At 44.2% G+C, this 16,317-nt stretch overlaps 1 protein-coding gene across 2 annotated transcripts in view; it reads right to left on the bottom strand.

Annotated features, from left to right (window-relative positions):
* Positions 1-16,317, bottom strand: part of MSRA (methionine sulfoxide reductase A) — a 296,741-nt gene that overhangs the window by 139,996 nt on the left and 140,428 nt on the right. The gene's annotated exons all lie outside the window — the stretch shown is intronic.

Consider the following 16,317-nt stretch of genomic DNA (forward strand, 5'->3'; position numbering starts at 1 on the left):
AATAAATAAATAAGAATAGGTTTGATAATGAGCCCTACGACAATTGTATATGTAAATATGTATATACATCCTTTATTATGAAAACTTCTGACGTGACAGGCACCCTACACAAACTGACCAGGGTGCATCATACTCTGAGGCATCATGTTATATTGCACTGGGGTGTGAGGTGCACCAGCGAGCTGTGAAAGATCCCTGTGCTTTGGTCTGGAAGTGCCGGAGGCACTCCCTAGAGAAGGTTACTTACTCAAAGATTGGCACTGATCAGGCCAACCACTTCCACCCAAGTCTAGTCTGATCCTTGGAAGGGCCTTGCCGAGCTGGATCAGTGTGGGAGTTGGATATAGCCCACAGGCTAACAGCTGGCTACCCTGTGGTAATACTGCATTACCTGACCCTCCTGCTTCCCACCGTTGCGCCACACAGCTTGGTTCCACAGAGCTCCGGACTAGTGAAGCATAAGCTGGAAACATTCAAGAGGCAGCTGGACAGACATCTGTCGGGAATGCTTTGATTTGGATTCCTGCATTGAGCAGGGGGTTGGATTGGATAGCCTTATAGCACCCTTCCAACTCTACTATTCTATGAAGCATTTATCATACTGTTGTTGAGAAGCTGTTTGCCAGAACCTAATTGCCTGTTTATCCTATATTCATTTCACACTTAGAAAACATAGCCACTCTCAGAAGATTATATGAAGTAAACTCTTGCAGTGGATATTCCCAACAGGAAAGAACAGGAACACACAGTCTTTTGAAAAAGAGCTATTTGTATGCCACCTAACTGCTGTTTGTAAATTTTCCATCAGATTGTCACTTTAAAATCACTGAAAATAGCTCTCTGATTTTGCATAATGGGGGCTGCAATCACAGCCTGTGGCAGATGCATCAAAGGGGAGAAAATCTGTTACCTCACCTCATTTTCTGTTGTTCAGTCATACTTCGTGATGAAGGACTTAATACAGAAAAAAATCCACCATGTTTAGAGAGGCCTATCAAACTTTTTTTCCTGCCCACAGCTATTTCTTCTCTTAAGCCATTTATTTATTTATTTACTAAATTTCTACCTCGTCCTTCCTCCCAGGAGGATGAAGGGTGGCACTTGAAGAAGACACCATTGTGTATCTTCTACCATTATGCACCTCATTACATAACTGCCTGATCTGAGCGTGTAATTGTTCCACACATACATTTTTGTCAAATGATCTCCATAGAGTTAAGATTATCATAGGGTAGGTCAGGTTTGGATAGGGGACATTTTTCAAAAGCTCTAACATGCTGCTCTACCCCAAGTAAGGATAGACAAATCTGTCCGTTTCGGTCCCCTTAGTCTTTCATTTTGGCGCATCATAAATTCAGTTTTCCACTTTTTTGCAACAATTAAAAAAAAAAAGTTACTATTTTAGGGCAAATTTCTCCTAATGAACATATTTTTGTATGCAATTTTACCTAATATACATATTTTGCAAACGATTTCCTCTAATAGAAAAACATCTATTTTCACAAATATATTTATTTATTTATTTATTCTATTTCTATGCCGCCTTTTGGCCAAAAGGCCCTCAAGGCGGCTCACCAAAAGAAATAAACACAAATACAAAATACACATCAAAAAAGAATACAGTGCACAAAAATTTAAACAACAAAATATTAACATTGTTTAAAAAAAAAAAAAGTTCTTTACAGGCCTAATCTGTCCCAAAATGTGGTACTGCCACTCCAAGAATTTTAGTCCTCAAACATTGAGCAGCTGTTGCAAAGGACTCGCTCACCAATATCATCGGATTCTTCCCCGAAATCATCATCCATAGACTTGAAGTAGAACTTGTAGTCGGACTGATTAAGGAGAGCCTTGAAGTCGCCCAGCATCACCCGCTCGGCCGGGATGGGCAGCTTCACCAGGAACGGCATCTCCTGGTCGTCCAGATGGTAGATCATCTTGGTCTCCTCCATCCCATCTTTCTTCTGGTGACACTTGCTGGCTTTTCCGGTGGTCTCTTATCCAGGCACTGACCAGTCTCAGTTCTGCTTAGCTTCAGCAAGGTGGCTGAATTCTATGCCATCAGATCATGCCCTAGGACAGCCTTTCCCAACCAGTGTGCCTCCAGATGTTGTTGGACCACAACTCCCATCTTTTCTGACCACTGGCAATGCTGGCTGAGGCTGCTGGGAGTTGTGATCCAACACCTGGAGGCACACTGGTTGGGAAAGGCTGCCCTAGGACAATATGAAGCTAGTTAACAACTTCATTCAGCTTCTGAGGCTCTTCTTGCTTTCCCTCACGATGAACGGAGATGCTTTTTATTTATTTATTTATTTTTATTTTATTCGATTTCAATACCGCCCACAGCCAAAAGGCTCTCAGGGCGGTGCACAACAGGGAATAAAATACAATAGAATCACAAGAAACAGTAAAAACATACATATTAAACAATTAAACAACCTGGTATACAATAAGAGCTAAAAATAGATTAAAATAATAGATTAAAATGCCTGGGAGAATAAAAAGGTTGTAACCTGGCGCCGAAAGGATAGAAGTGTAGGCGCCAGGCGCACCTCATTGGGAAGACTGTTCCATAATTCGGGGGCAGCCACTGAAAAGGCCCTAGATCTTGTAACGACCCTCTGAGCTTCTCTGTGGGTCGGAACTCGGAGGAGGGCCTTTGATGTTGAACGTAGTGACCAGGTAGGTTCATATTGGGAGAGGCGTTCCGCTAGGTATTGTGGTCCCGCGCCGTGTAAGGCTTTATAAGTCAAAACTAGCACTTTGAATTTAGCCCGGAAACAAATAGGTAGCCAGTGCAAACGAGCCAGAACAGGTGTTATATGTGCGGACCGCCTGGTCCTCGTCAACAGTCTAGCTGCTGCGTTTTGCACTAGCTGTAGTTTCCGAACTGTCTTCAAAGGCAGCCCCACGTAGAGCACATTGCAGTAATCCAATCTAGAGGTTACCAGAGCATGCACAACTGAAGCAAGGTCGTCGCTTTCCAGATAGGGACGTAGCTGGGCTACCAACCGAAGGTGATAGAACGCATTCCGTGCCACCGAGGCCACCTGAGCCTCGAGAGACAGGAATGGATCGAAAAGAACCCCCAAGCTACGAACCTGTTCCTTCAGGGGGAGTGTAACCCCATCTAGAACAGGTTGAACATCCACCATCTGGGCAGAGAAGGCACCCACCAACAGCGTCTCAGTCTTGTCAGGATTGAGCCTCAGTTTATTAGCTCTCATCCAGTCCATTGTCGCGGCCAGGCAACGGTTCAGCACAACAGCCTCACCTGAAGAAGATGAGAAGGAGAAATAGAGTTGCGTGTCATCAGCATACTGGTGACAACGCACTCCAAAGCTCCTGATGACCGCGCCCAGCGGCTTCATGTAGATGTTAAAAAGCATGGGGGACAGAACCGATCCCTGCGGGACTCCACAATGGAGAGTCCAGGGTATCGAACAATGTTCCCCAAGCCCTACCTTCTGGAGACGGTCCACCAAGTAGGAGCGGAGCCACTGCCAAGCAGTACCACCAACTCCCAACTCCGTGAGTCTCCCCAGAAGGGTATCAAAAGCAGCTGAGAGATCAAGGAGAATCAACAGAGTAACACTCCCTCTGCCCCTCACCCTCTGGATGCATTCCTATGCCCACTTTCCCCTCAGACATGCCTTTTTGTACATATTGTGACTGGAGAAATACATTGCAAAATTCAGAGAAGTGCAAATTTCAAAGGACAGCTGTGTTTTGGTTCATTTAATGGTTTGAGACCTGTAAATTAGGTAGTTTCTTGTTAAATGCAAACAAAACTGAATTTGATCACCCATCCCTAGTGCCTAGGTCTACGCACAGCCTTCCCAAAGGAGCCTAAATGGGAGAGGGAAATTGTGGGTGAGTACATTCATGCACATAATCAGGGGTCCACAAATTCTGGCAAATTTTAGTGACGAACCAAAAATGTGTGGCCACCAAGAGCTGCAGCTCCAAAGCACAGTGTGAGGGTTGAGGCTTAAGAACATAAGAACATAAGAATGTAAGAAGAGCCTGCTGGATCAGGCCAGTGGCCCATCTAGTCCAGCATCCTGTTCTCACAGTGGCCAACCAGGTGCCTGGGGGAAGCCCGCAAGCAGGACCTGAGTGCAAGAACACTCTCCCCTCCTGAGGCTTCCGGCAACTGGTTTTCAGAAGCATGCTGCCTCTGACTAGGGTGGCAGAGCACAGCCATCACGGCTAGTAGCCATTGATAGCCCTGTCCTCCATGAATTTGTCTAATCTTCTTTTAAAGCCATCCAAGCTGGTGACCATTACTGCATCTTGTGGAAGCAAATTCCATAGTTTAACTATGCGCTGAGTAAAGAAGTACTTCCTTTTGTCTGTCCTGAATCTTCCAACATTCAGCTTCTTTGAATGTCCACGAGTTCTAGTATTATGAGAGAGGGAGAAGAACTTTTCTCTATCCACTTTCTCAATGCCATGCATAATTTTATACACTTCTATCATGTCTCCTCTGACCCGCCTTTTCTCTAAACTAAAAAGCCCCAAATGCTGCAACCTTTCCTCGTAAGGGAGTCGCTCCATCCCCTTGATCATTCTGGTTGCCCTCTTCTGAACCTTTTCCAACTCTAGAATATCCTTTTTGAGATGAGGCGACCAGAACTGTACACAGTATTCCAAATGCGGCCGCACCATAGATTTATACAACGGCATGATGATATCGGCTGTTTTATTTTCAATACCTTTCCTAATTATCGCTAGCATGGAATTTGCCTTTTTCACAGCTGCCGCACACTGGGTCGACATTTTCATCGTGCTGTCCACTACAACCCCGAGGTCTCTCTCCTGGTCGGTCACCGCCAGTTCAGACCCCATGAGCGTATATGTGAAATTAAGATTTTTGGCTCCAATATGCATAATTTTACACTTGTTTATATTGAATTGCATTTGCCATTTTTCTGCCCATTCACTCAGTTTGGAGAGGTCTTTTTGGAGCTCTTCGCAATCCCTTTTTGTTTTAACAACCCTGAATACCTCGGAAGGTAGAGCCAAGCCAACAAGCCCCAGTAGTTGCACTGCATCCCCCACCCCACCCCACCCCACCCCACGAAGCTGATCCTGATCTCCCTTTCTTAAGTACTAAGCCATTTCAGACAGAGCTGCCAAGAAATACCTACAGGCAGCAGTAGTGGTATAAATTTCAGTTGGGATCTAAATGATTGTGTCCCTAATTATGCACTAAAGCCTGGTACTATTTTCATGTATTATCCCTGAGGTTCCTTTGTTTTATAGTTTCACGGCTCTTAGGGAATCTTTATACTCATCTAATGTGCATGAAATAAAGTGTGTCAGTCCTATTTATCATATGAGCATCTCGTTCCTAATCAATAATCTTATCAGGAGGTTCGTTCTGCACAACATAGGAAACAGACCTTTAGTGTGGCAGCACCTACCCTGTGGAATTCCCTCCCCTTAAATATTAGGCAGGCGCCATCTCTGCTATCTTTTCGGCGCCTTTTGAAGACTTTCCTCTTTCAACAAGCCTTTTAAGTTGGGACCTATCCCAGTCTACATCTGTGTCAGAATTGTTTAATATGTTTTTTAATAATGTTTTAACTCTTTTTAAAAGTTGTTTTTTTAATGGTTTTAACGCTGTTTCATTTTAATTATTTTAAGATCTGTTTTTATGATGTTTTAAAGTGTTTTTAGCTCTTTGTTTGCCGCCCTGGGCTCCTGCTGGGAGGAAGGGCGGGATACAAATTAAATAATAAATAAATCAGAAAAGAACATTTTATCTAGATTTATTATTATCTTGCCTATAAAGATGTGGAGCTCCATCCAAGGTGCTTACAACTGGTTGGACTCAATAGGTCCACTATGAATATCACTTATTTGGGCACAACCCTTATTTTTAAAGTGACTTTAAGATTTGCACCACTTATAAAAAATATCCTGCTCATCCGTGAGTTGGTCTGCCTGCCTTATTCTCCTGAACTGCTTGGTTTTCAGGAAGCTGAAGGGGAGTAGAAAGTAAACAGACTGTGTTTTGAGAACCTGTGTACTTTCACCTGCCAGACCATCTCCCTCTTTCCAAATCCCTCTTTCCCCCAAGAACACCTAGGAGAACATCACTGCTCCTTCCCCCGTTACTTTAGGAAGTTTGTCCTCCTGTGTTTGGGATAGCAGCAGCCATTACACCAGCCCTCACCCTCACCACCCATGTGTTTGGATTCCTAGCAACCTAAGACAGCTCACACGGCAGAAATGGACAAATGCCGCCATGTGGAAGCAAAGAGCGAGGTATGAATGGGGGCACAAGGAGGTGAGCAACGACCAGCACCAATTGTTTATCTGTGAACATAACTGAGTGACAGTGCGGGACTAAGTTTGAAAAGAGGGAGACAGAGGGAAGGGGGCAGGAAGCAGGGCCAAGAAAAAAAAGGGGGCCAAGCAAGGTGAGAAGCAGTGCTCAAACTAGGGGAGGGGAGGGGAGCAGAGAGGACCCCCACCACCACCCTGTTCAGAGTTTGTAAGTTCAGGTCCGTGGCTTCCTTTATGGAATCAATCCTTCTGTTTTTCTTGCCATTATTGTCTTTTCAAGTGAATCATGTCTTCTCATTATATTGTCCAAAGTATGACAACCTCAGTTTCATCATTTTAGCTTCTAGTGATAGTTCTGGTTTAATTTGTTCTGAGACCCAATCACTTGTCTTTTTTGCAGTCCATGGTATCTGCAAAGCTCTCCTCCAACACCACATTTCAAATGAGTTGATTTTTCTCTTATCCACCTTTTCCACTGTTCAACTTTCACATCCATACATAGACATCAGGAATACCATGGTCTCCTGCCTAAAACCACGGAGAGCCATGGCCAGTCAGTATAAACAATACTGAGCAAGACAGACCAAAGGTCAGTATAAGGCAGCATCCTATGATTCTAATTCAAACATTGCTAGGAAGGGAAATCAGAATCATAGAATCGTAGAGTTGGAAGGGGCATATAAGGTCATCAAGTCCAACCCCCTGCTCAATGCAGGAATCCAAATCAAAGCACTCCCAACAGATGGCTGTGCATCTGCCTCTTGAATGCCTCCAGTGTCGGAGAGCCCACTGCCTCTCTAGGTCATTGGTTTCATTGTCGTACGGCTCTAACAGTTAGGAAGGTTTTCCTGATGTCCAGTCGAAATCTGGCTCCCTGCAACTTGAGCCCATTGTTCCATGTCCTGCACTCTAGGACAATCGAAAAGAGATCCCGGCCCTCCTCTATGTGACGTTTCATGTACTTGAAGAGTGCTATCCTATCTCCCCTCAGTCTTTTCTTCTCAAGACTAAACATGCCCAGTCCTTTCAGTTCAGGCTCTCATTCCTCCCAGCTATAGCTCATATTCACTAATATGAAGGGGGAAAAAAACCTTGGGGTTTAAGAATGTACCTATAGCCAACAGATATTACTATCAAACTTTAAAAAGCAGGGAAATTGGGCTCCCTGCTAAACCAAGGTCAGCACAGCACATGTCTTGTTTCTATTATTTGGGCTGATTGCAGGTGTTGCCACCACTCCCCATATGTTCAGAGGCACAGGTTACCAAATTCTTCCAAGCTACACAGGAAATGGATTGGACTGTGAAAGACCAACCCAAATTGTGTTTGCATGTTGACCAATTTGTAGGGCAGTACAATATCTCAGAGAGGAGGTCAGGGCTCCTGCTCCCCGGGTGCATTCACTATAGGTGCCAAATTTCCCTGCTTTTTCAAGTTTGATAGAAATATTTGTGGGCTATAGGTACGTTCTTAAACTGCAAGGGTTTTTGCCTATTAGTGAATTTCTCTGCTTTTTAATTCCGGAGGTAAGAAATGGGATCCTGTGCAAGTTTGCTGACAATGGATTGATCATTTGCATGCTTATTGAGTTCAGGTGGGATTACCTCCCTGCAATCATGCTTAGGATAGGTGAAACTGACCATGGGGAGGGAGGCCTGGAGTGGGCAGGGGAAGAGGAAGAAGGAAGAGGAGAGAAGTGGGATGGGAGCTGGTGGGAGGGGAAGGGGAGGAGGAAGGCAGGTTTGATCATTTGCATGTTTATTGAGTTCAGTGGGATTTACTCCCCTGCAATCATGCTTACGATAGGTGAAACTAACCATGGGGGGAGGGATGGAGTGGGCAGAGGAGGAGGAAGAAGGAAGAGGGGAGGGGAGGAGGAAGGGAGAGGAGAGAGGGGAAAGGAGAATAGGGAGGGAAAGGCAGGTCTGATCATTTATATGCTTATTGAGTTCAATGGGATTTACTCCAATCATGCTTAGAATAGGTAAAACTGGCCATGAAGGAGCGGGAAGGGACAGGAGAATGAAGGAGGGGGAGGGGAGGAAGAGGGGAAGGAAGGGGGAGAGAAGGAGTAGAAGGGAGGGGATAGGAGGGAGGAGGGGATAGGAGGGAGGAGGACAGGTTTGATCATTTGCATGCTTTTTGAGTTCAATGGGATTTACTCCTGTGCAATCATGCTTAGAATAGGTGAAATTGACCTGGGGGAGGGGCAGGGAGGGAGGAGGAGGGGGAATGGGGGAATGGTAGGGGTAGGGAAGAATGGGAAGGGGAGAGGGAGGAAATTGGGGGGCAGGCACTGGGCACAGGGGAAGCCCCCTTCTTTTCCAAAAGGAAAACATTGTGAACAGTATCCTTCTTTTTCAGGGTTTCAACCACCTTTTTATTCTACAGCAGGCACATATAGTCCCTACCCAAATCAAAGCTGTCCCTGGCCACATCCACACCAGACCTTTAGAGAGTCATGGCTTCTCCCAAAGAATCCTAGGAAGTGTAGTTAGTGAAGGGTGCTGAGAGTAGGTAGGAGAGGCCCTGTTCCCCTCACAGAGCTTCAGTCAGAGCGGCTGACTGTTAAACCCCTCTGGCCACTGGAGCTCTGTCAGGAAAATAGGAATTTCCTCTCAGCACCCTTCACAAACTACACTTTTCAGGATTCTTTGGGGGAAGCCATGACTGTCTCAAGTGAAATAAAGGTCTGGCATGCGTGTGCCCCCTGATTAGGCAAGCCCAGCAGCTGGGAGTCTGGCTGACAGTTGGTTCTTACTGAGCATGCCCAACATTATAATAGACTTCAATGATAAATTTCTTAAGTTAATTAAAAATCAGCCAGGCATTTTTTTTAACTTTTAAACTGCAGAAGGTCAGAGTATGGGGCAAGGTCAGTAATAGGATTAAAGGTACTCTGTGAACATGGCTGATTTTTAATGGATTTCAACAGATTATGAGAACTCTGACTGAAAAAAGTCCAACATGGGTCTGGAATTTCCCCCCCTTGTTTTACACTTGAACTCTCAATTCTCTCAGAGTGTTTTGTGTATCACCATGAAAATTTAGAGGGTTGTTAAGCAAGTGTTTCTGAGTTCAGGACTATAAATTTTGTAAGGTTTTGTTTTGAAATGAGCTTATGGGAAGCATCAGAATGGCATGGGGAGGTATTTTCAGTTTAACATTGCGGAATGCGAAAAATCCATGTGGCTGTATAATTTATAGCCACATTTCTGTACACAGTCTGTCCTGAGTTCCATGGTATGGTCCTGGAGCGATGAGGATGAAGAGGAGACAGAATGGGACTTGGGGGTGGGCCCTAGTGACTGGCATTCAGAGGGGGTAGAGGCCAATGGCTTCAGTGCTTCTGACAGTGACAGCGCCATCCCTATAACTCCCATTGCAACCGATGAAGTGTGGCCTGACCAGGAGGCTGCCTCTTCACCTTCCCTACACACCCTTCCTTGCTCACTCCGCCATTGCCGCCACACACCCCTCCCTTTGAGGACCTTGCTGAAGTGTCTTCGCCATCCTCGCCTTGGACATGTAGGCTACTGTGTGGGCAGGCTCGATAGCTTCCCACAGTTCCGCTGAGGCAGAGTGCTTGTGTGTGTGTGCTCCCAACAGTGACACTTTTCTCATGCAAGTAGCCTACACTTACTTAAGGGTTGTAAGGGGGAGTGTCTAATTGCTGCAACTTCTTAGTGCAGTGTAGTCATGCCTAGCTATGCTTAGTAGAGATGCTGAACCCTGTGTAACCTGTAAGCTGATTCACGAAGCGCTCTGCACTGAATTTTTTCCATTAAACCTAATTAAAGAATAGCACACCTTCGTATCCGCGTCTGACTTTGACGGGTTTGGGCAGGACACAGTCACTCCACTTTTGGTAGGCTTCTTCCCAGTGATGCATAAAATCCTTGCATTCATTTTTCTGGTGCTCATCTTTGCCAAGTTGAGAAGACATGTCACGTCATTCTGCAATGTGGGCTTCTGCTATGGTATTAATTTAAACTTTTGCTTATACCCCTGGCTACACATTCAGAACATCACTCCTTGGCTGATAGCATTGATTTCTGCTCTCCTGTTGTACCTTTACAAAAGACCAGCTGTACCTTTTTTTAAAAAGCACCTTAAGAAAAAGAGGTTGCCTGTCTGAAAATAAAAGTCTCTGCAGCACTTTAGGAACTGATTTTGACATCAGTTATAAGAGACATAGGCTCAGTTCGCAATTAACATTAAGTCACAATAGGTAAACCAATAATAAACCTTGGGTACAGCTTCTGGTTTGTCAAGAGTAAGACAAACCATGACCGTGGGTTCAATCAACATGCTAAAGCAACCCATGGCTTAAGACACAGCAGGAGCAGGATCGGAGGAAGAACAAAGTGGCCACAATCTCCTCTCCACAAATCTGCATGCTTGCACATTTGCACTAGCCCATGTGAACCAGGTCAAGAGTGTGCTTCACCAAATGCTTCAAATGAACTGTATATGTACACATATATTGTGTACATATACAGTGTGTGTGTGTGTGTGTGTGTGTGTGAGAGAGAGAGAGAGAGAGAGAGAGAGAGAGAGAGAGAGAGTCAAAGAAAACATGAATACACAGGAGACATCCTCATATTTGTGTATGCTCTCTGACGGAGGATTGGAAGGGGGCAACAAGGAAGAGGGTCTTTTGAATTGTGGCTCCCCGCTTGCAGCATGTCTCTCCAGGTGAGATCCACCAGGTGCCAGCGTTAACAGTCTTTCAATGCTGTTTACTGATCATATGTTATTGGGTAACGCAATGTATTGTTCTTTTTTCTAATTTTGTTATGCTTTATGTTTGTAACGTTTTGTAAGTCAGTTAGACTTCGTAAACTGAATAATTGTAAATAATAATACTTGCAATATTGTGATTCAGAGTGGTAGAGTGAAGGGGAAGAGCAGGAATATTTTTTCTCCCTAAAGCAACTGTATCTTCACAATTCCCCCTTACTGATGACTAGCATCTTACCACAAAAATAAATGGAAAAACGAAACATTGTGCCTTTTCATTCAGAGCATGTTAGCCATGATCAAACACCAGCCAATGTATTTCTTTTGGGACTCGACCTAGATTTAAGCTCTGAGGTTTAACAGATAAAACACTAAACACATCAGTCATTACCCTTTAATAAATCTTTCCAGGAATTTCACTTTTTTGTGGCAAACCTTTTAGATGTTATTAATTCCCATCCCTTTTTTAATGAATTGCTGTGCCCGTGCTTAACCTTCGGAATCCACATAAAATAAATTATTACTGATGATTAATTGTGCTATAAAGGACCAATAAGACCAACTTAGTTTTGCGCCATAGAGGGAATTAATTAAAACTAGCTTCAGTAAACCGTTTGCTATTTACGCTGCCACTTCTCCAGAATAAAGAGCCTCTCTCTTTGTTCCTCCACTTCACCCCCTCCCCCCTCAGCCAACTATGATTTTGAACCCTCATAAAAACACTGCAGTGCCTCAGACGCCCAGCTAGCTTCAAGCAGAAGTCAGGCATTGAGTGCCGGCGGTCTCATGCTGTGGAGCACTCTTCCAGCAGAGATTTAGCAGGCATCCTCGCTGCTAATTTTCAGGTGCCTCTTGAAGACCTTTTTAATTCACTTGTTGAATGATGAGCCTGCCATTTTTATATTTTTGTATCGTTTTACGGTGTCCTAGGTTTTATTGCATTTGTATATATTGGGTGGTATTCAATGTTAGTCCTACTCAGAGTAGACCCACTGAAGTTAATAGACATGACTACCTTACGTTTTATTCATTTCAGTGGGTCTGCTCTGAGTAGGACTTAGCTGAACATCACCCATTGTTGTACACCACCTTGATATTTTATGAATGGGCAGTATACACCGCATATAAATACTTCTACAAAAATAAAAGAGGTTCGAGGAAAGTGCAGGGGCAAAGTATATATTGGCCCCAAGGGAAAAAATGGGAACACCACTGCTTTTGGATCGGGTCCCACCCGAAGCCCTGGCCCCTAGACCTCACTGCCAGCCTGTCCACTGAGTCTGGGTGTTCCCCATCCCAGAATAAAAACTGCTGCTGCCATCACCAACTGAGTAACAGGACGTTAGGACTGTCCCTCTATATGCTTGTCTGTGTAAATCAAAGCAGCACATGGCGTGAGATATGTCATTCCTTGCTTATATCTGTTAGTGAAACAGATATTCTTGTTCTATACGGTGGGCAATCCATTTAATGTCCTTTGCTCCTTAAAGGGCTGGCCTTCTGGCCTGAAGAAGGACACTTCCGTGCTCTCTGGACCCCACCTGCTGAACTCCCAGAGCCATTAGATTGGCGAGACAGCTTGGGAGGCACTCACTTCCTAGGTCCCAGGGGAAGGTGTTTGTTGTTGGAAGTGGGGCAACTCCTGTTTGGGTTCTTTTGTGTGTATTCCAGAAGGAAGATAGACGTAGGGTCCTCGAGCTGGCTAGGCTTGCCTACCTTTACCTGTGTTGTTCTCTACCTGACTTCCTTCCGTTGTAAACTGATATGTTCAGGGAAGCTGACCTGCCCCTCCTTCCTTTGTCTTCTTCAACTGTCCGAGGAGAGAGGAGACATCTTTGTCTTTGCTCTCCCGCCTGAGCCATGAGGGCAAGACCCAAATCTGGGCATTGCATCTCCAACTTAGTTAGAACTAGGTATGCCTTTCATATCTACTATGTATTTCTATCAATAAAGTAGCTTTTCTTGTTTTACTAAGTCTTAAAAGTCTCAGTGATCTAAATGCAGGGTAAAAGCCTGTCACTTAGGTAAACACACATACTGGAGCACACACAGCTCAGACCGCTGATGATCTCTGCATATATATGAAAAAAATGAAATGGACTGTTATCAAAATAGGTTTAAAAGATAAATTTAAGAGCAAATTTCATGAAAATTGGCATGCAGATTTTTTTAAAGTAACAAATCATTGAAAAGACAGGATGGAGTCAACACACGTGAAAGTGACACGGCCCAGAAAAAGACCCATTTGCCCATCCCTGCTTTCAGATGTGATGAAAGCTCATCACAGCTGCCATCTTAAATATTTGATTCCATTCCATACTTGCATCTTTTAATGTAGCAGGTCATCCAGTTTCTAAACACACGTTGCCAGAGCAGTCACACCACTTTTCCCACATTTCTTCAAAAAATTGGTATAATTCAGACATGGCACTAATGCTTTATTATTTAATTTCTTGGACAACTTCTATTAAAAATGGTTTCAAAATGTAATGCAAGAAATGATCCTCAAAATAAATGAGATTCAGATATTACAATGGTGAAGTACCTGTGTATGTGCTAACCTAATTATATCTGCAGGTATGCCCTGAGTTACACATTCATCAATGTAGACATTGTAAAGCAGAATGATCTCTAAATATTCCCCCCCCCAACGAATAGCAGCTTTGGAGGAAAGAATTTTAACTGGGAAAATGGCATAGCTGGAAAGAGTTAAAAATGCCACAGCTCCCAATCCAAATTGGCCTTTCCCTGCCTGCTTCTTTCATCTTACTTAAAAGGAGAGGGGACCCACAAGGGATCCTCTTATTGCCAGATTTCTGATGTCTAGAGATGTGCAGGCCCAGAAAAATTCAGGCTGGTGGTGGTGGGAGGAGTGGCTTTTTTCTGTTTTTTTTCCGGGCCTTCACATCTCTACCTACGTCACGTCTCATTTGGTCCCAAGTCCTACATGGTAAACAGAATAAAGCCTTTATCTAGGAACTGCCTTCAATCATATATAATGAAATGGAAGACACTCAGAAAATTGAATTTAAAACATCAAATTGTTCCACAAAAAGTGCAACCAGAGTAAAGCAAGCAAAATAATACCTGCACACAGCTTAATTTAAGTTGTTCACTCCTACCATGACCTTTGGTTTTTCTGAAGTTTTTATAATGTCTACGTTTCAACTCCCATAAAAGTCTGATTTTTGAACATGGAGGCAATAGTCAACTTCCCAACCTCCTGCTCAGAGGAGGCATGTATGAAATAAAAAGTATTTCACGGCATTATAGCTAGAAGATATGTTTCATCTCTAAGGCACGCTTCCAAAACACAAACAGCAGAAGTAAATTGAAAGACAATTTAGATAAGGAAAAGACATAAAAAAGGAGGCAGAAGAGAGAAACTCCATTTAAAAGAATGGCATTAAAGGTAATCAGATGAGTAAGACTGAGTTTATCTTCCACATTTTCAAATCGTTTGCAAGATGCTTGCTGGTGGATGCCCTCATTTCACGTTCCCAAAAGCTGCTAACACAGACCGGAGAGAGAGGGCAACAGGGATGAGAATAAAACAGAAAAAATGGCAGTCCTGCTGTCAATGGAGTTAAGAGATAAGGCCCAAAACAATTCCCCTGAATGCATTCTTTGGTGACGGCTATTTGTCTCGGCAAGCAGCTGACCACATAGGCCACAGTGGCCGTGCCACTGCTTGTGGTTGCACAACCACTCTGTAAGCCTTAACAATAGCCTCTGCAATCCTGATTCTGCCTGTACTCCCCACCCTCCCCACAGACCGTCTGTTGTAGCACAGTCCACTCCACCCCCTTTCTCTGGCATCCATTTGTTGATGCAGGTGACAAATATGCCAACCTATGCAAGCATGAAGCCAAAGACGGCTCTCCACTTGTTTGTTGCCATTTTACTCAGAAATGGGAGATTAGACACACTCATGTCAGACTGCTACAGTGCATTCAGTAGAAAGTTCAGCTGTATACACTTTATGGAAATGTGACATTAGAAAAGAATCACTGGAAAACATTATAGCCACAATTAACATTTGATACTGTTTGGAAAGAAAACACAATTTCTAATTTTGCCACTTCGATGAGCAAACACTGGCTTAAGCCAACTGGGAAATCAAACATAAACAAGAAAAAGTTACAGAAAGCGACTACTTTGAGGGTCTTCACGGAAATTCTGGTTTGGCCTACCTTCCCAAATCTCACAGATGTGGCATTAAAAACTGAAGCATCCTGGGACAGAAACAAGTTTGCAGATTTGAGACAATGCCGTGTGGCCTCCACCAAGGCCTATCATTGCCCTAAAGAACAATCAAGGCAGGTCTCTCACCATTCAGGAAGGCTTCCCACAGCCCCAGTAAGTGATGACTGTTCTTACAGCTCTCAGTTGTCCTTTGGTCTTCCTCTGGTGTCTTCTTGGGAGGAAGTGCCAGAGAGGAGACAGAGCACCAAAGGAGATTGCAGCTTGTCAGATAAGGGAGCAGCTGCCAATTTCTATGCTAGTCCTGAGAGACAAATTTGGGTGGACTCTATTGACTCCTCCACTCACTGGCTCCTCACCCTTCCCTCTGTCCCTCTTTTCTTTTTATTCGAGGAACAAAGAAATAAATGAACAACAAGAAGTCTCATGGCACCTTAAAGGCAAATCAATGTATTACGGCGTAAGTTTCCATAGACTACAGCTCGCTTTATCAGTTACATCTCATGAACTGGACTCCTGTAGTTCACATAAGCTTGTCATAATTAGGGATGGGTGAGGATTTTGCTGAAATTGGAATTGGCATCAGATTCCCTACTAATTCACAGGTCTGCTATATTTGTGGACTGATCCTGAAACCTGCAGACTTCGGTTGCTTTTCCCAAAACTGAATTTTTACTACATCAAATATAACTTAACCTGATCAGCCTGCTTTCCTGGCTGACTGAAACTGACTAGGAGAAGGGAGGGAGAACATGTCTGAAACTGACCAGCCTGTCTTTGCTTGCTAATTCCCTCCTTCCCAGTGCCATGTGTGTGACTGTATATGTGAGTGTGCAGGCATGTATGTGTGAACCGCATTCGGCAGGGAGAGGGCACAGCGAGCAGTTGGCAGCAGCGAGTGGTTGCATTAAAAGAGGTGTTGGTGCACACCCCAGGCAGCATACAAGCCAGCTGGGACCAGCAATTGTGAAAGGGAAGGAGAAGCAGGCTGGGTGGGTGGAGGATGGAGGGACAGACAGGCAGACAGGCGGAAAAAGAGGACAGGAGCGTAGAGTGATGGTTGAATGGATG

This window comes from Rhineura floridana, chromosome 4 (genome assembly GCF_030035675.1).
Source record: "Rhineura floridana isolate rRhiFlo1 chromosome 4, rRhiFlo1.hap2, whole genome shotgun sequence".
NCBI lineage: Eukaryota > Metazoa > Chordata > Lepidosauria > Squamata > Rhineuridae > Rhineura > Rhineura floridana.